This window comes from Echinococcus granulosus (genome assembly GCF_000524195.1).
Source record: "Echinococcus granulosus chromosome Unknown EG_S00008, whole genome shotgun sequence".
Taxonomy (NCBI): domain Eukaryota; kingdom Metazoa; phylum Platyhelminthes; class Cestoda; order Cyclophyllidea; family Taeniidae; genus Echinococcus; species Echinococcus granulosus.
The window spans coordinates 30,039-33,554 of NW_020170388.1; positions in this window are offsets into that span (position 1 = coordinate 30,039).

A 3,516-nucleotide genomic window follows, 5' to 3' on the forward strand; every position below is an offset into this window, starting at 1 on the left:
ATACGTTGACTATTCGCAATGCTCAATTTGGAGGTGCAGCTATGCCCGTGGACAGCCTTGACAACCTCTGCAAGCAGCTAAACTACGTCACTGGCAATGGGAGGAACGAATTTCGGGAGCCACTAGTTGAGCACGCGAGTATTTTCTAATGTCAAGGTGTTAAGCTAGGAGGAACATACACGGTGGAACAGGGGGTAGACAATGGCGAGACTGGACATACCTGACAGCCACCCAGACACATACCACCAGCTCTACTGAAGGTAGCAAAGTGTCTGATCAAGGAAATAATCAGTTTTAAGGTCATAAAACCATCAAAGTCACTTTGAGCCTCGCCATTTGCTCTCTTTAAGGGGAAGGACGAAAGTCTTCAGGAAGCCGAACTCAGTGATGAAGAAGAATTTTTTTCCCTATTTTACATGAATGATTCGCCAGACTTAAAATGACAATGCTGGCAGATAGAAGCAACAGAAACGGAAAAGGAGAAGACAGCTACTTTCCAATATCTTATGCCAAACACTCTATGTGGATTATTCCCAAAATGTTGTACAATATTTCTAAATGACTTTTGGGAGCATAATGCTGCGAATCCGCTGTCATTGTTGTATCGTCTTCGAGACACGAACCTGACTCTAACTCAACCCAAAGAAATGCCGATTTCTGCACTTTTGGGTGAACTTCTTGGGACACACTGCCACATCAATAGAGATAGCACTTACTGTAGACCGTAGGAAGTAAGCGAGAATCCGGCCAAAGCCAATCAACTGGACGCAGCCTCGTTGTGCCCTTGGTTTGGCAGGTTACTACAGGCGTTTTGTCAGTGGTCTTGCTAAGATTGCAAACGCCCTTCATAAACTGAGGGGAAAGCAAGTGAAAAAGAATTTCAGGTGGGGGATATAGCATGATGAAGCGTTGGAAGAAGTGAAATGAATGCTCAGGTCCCCACCGATTCTGGCATTACTGAAATTTGAACAAAGCGCCTCATCACCTCCATTGTATACTGACACTAGTGATGTAGCCGTGAGACATAGAAGGAAGGAAACACTTCAGCGACAATGAGTTGGTGTACCAGTCTCTACAATAATGAAACGAAAAGTGTAACAACATGGACTTCTTGCTATTTATACAGTGTTTAGACATTTCTGGCATTACCTAATATCAAGGAAGATCATTGGGCACTGACCTGACTGAAAACAAGGAAGAAGTTAAGCATGAAGGGGAATACATCTAGTAATGCGGACACCCTATCCCGTGGGCCAGTCACAGCAGAAATGGGTGGTTTTGTATTGCAGTGAATGTCATATTCTCGAGCGAGTCCACTACCAAGCATTGTTCGGGGAATAAGCCAAATGCTGCTCCCGACACGGCTCTGGTACGCGAGAGGCTCGTTACATACCTTCACAAACCCATGATGAAGGAGGTAACCTCGTCGAGCAACACACCTGGACGGAAATGACAGGATAGTCAAAACTCTTTTTAGAGGATAAGGTGTCATTCTATCAAGAAGGTGCTGGATCTCCTAGTTACCCAGTTGTCGTCGGCTACTTGGCACAAACAATTCTCCAAGAGTTGCATGTGTAACTGGGCCACGTGGGCAAAAAGATGCTGGGAGTCTACATTCGTCTAAGACGTGCTTGATTTTTACCCAAACTGCATTACTTGTAGCAGCAGCTGCTTCCAAAGGTCACAGATTTTGTAGGGCAAAGAATAGATTTTGACATCCCGGATGCTCTTTTAACCACGAAGGTAGGAATTCGATTACTCCGGTTATGGTAGAATACTTGACGAAGCTTGATGTGGCAGAATGCATGAAGACACAAGACGCTGATATCATTACCTCGGTTCGCCTTAATGGCTAAAAAATGTTAACACGAACAAACTTAATGGAGCAGAGCGATGAAGGAACTGCTTTCGAAAGTCGACTCTTCCTACCAGAACATGAAAGACCTTTGGGATGTCCGAGACAGGTACAACATCAGGACATTCTCAAGGCAATGGACAGGTGGAGAGGAGAAAAAGCACTCTATCCGAACTCCTGAAGACTTTCGCAAGGGATGCGCAACTGAATGACCGAGACATAAGCCTTGGATACTGCCGCCTTGGGTGCAGGGCCACAGTCCATACATTAACTGACGGTTCATCATTCAAGAAGCTTGGAGGTCGTAAAAGGAGTAGAACATAAATCGAGTACGTACTGCAACTGAAAGAAGGAATGTGGCAGTCTGTCAACATCGCGCGTGAGAACACTTACGACTGCGATATACGAGAAGTGGAGATAATACGACAAACGCGGTCTGACGAAGGGCTACCAAGAAGGGACCTAGTACAGCTGTACCAGGTGATCTAACCCGTCGGAGAACACCAAAAGTTCCAACATCTGTGGAGTAAAGATGCATTCCATGTGATGATTGCCATCTCAACAACAAATTGTTTCATCTGCAATACAAAACTCCGTACAAGTTGCACCATGGGAAGTGGCAGTTGGCGGAGACCAGGCAAAAGTGGAGCATCGGGGACGGTGGTATCAAAGACAAGGAGGCTATGTACGAAATGCTAGGCCAGAGTTGGTCAGTAGACATGAACCTCTTGACAGACTGACGTTATCCACCCACCAGGAATAAGTGTGCTCTGAACAAGGATAATCCTGGTTGCTGTACCCTGTTTATGACATTACCGATGAAGGCTGCCTTAATCGAACCGGTCTACACTTCTTATGGAAACAAGGGCGCAGATTGAAGAGACAAACGCCAGACCTATCAAAACTCTGAAGGAAAATTAGAACCGTTGCTAATAGCAGATGTAACTGCAAGGCACTTTTCCACTCATTTAGTGATTCAACATAATGGAATGACATATCAAATCTTGAATTGCCGACTTCATGCCCTCTAACACCAGTGAGCACATATTTCTCGACACCTGTTTATCAGGGTGATGCCTCTCAAGGCACATTCCCCACCAGCGAGTGGTTTATTGCAAGTATACTAACATGGACATTAAAATACTAGTCTGCTTTCCAGGACGCCTTCAGTGGAGCTGTAGTGTAGTGTAGTGAAATGGCAAGTGGATATGCACGAACATTCACACCAACTAAGCAGAAGCAATTGGTTTTCTTTCATCTGAATGAGAGTCTTGTTTTTGAGTTCAAAAGACAGATTAAAGTATGGAAGGTGTACAAATGATACAAAGAAGGAGAAAAAGAGTAAAGGCAGAATGCTGACTATGGTGACTGAAACCCAGGAGGCTGAATAGCCCGAACACTTTAATTAGTCAAGAGAACAGCAGCAACAACAAAGCGTCGCATTGAATATGCGCCGTGATTGGACCAAACGTAGTCTAATCATCAACCACGTACCTTCCGTTTATGATCACTTTAAGGCGTAAATGAAGAAGCAAAGATTTATTAACTGCTACAAAGATTAGGTATGGAAAGGTGGCGATGGAAGTAGAGTCAATGACTAATCACTGGTTTGACAAAGGGGTAAGAAGGAAGGAATGGCGGATTGACAAAGAGGGATGGCT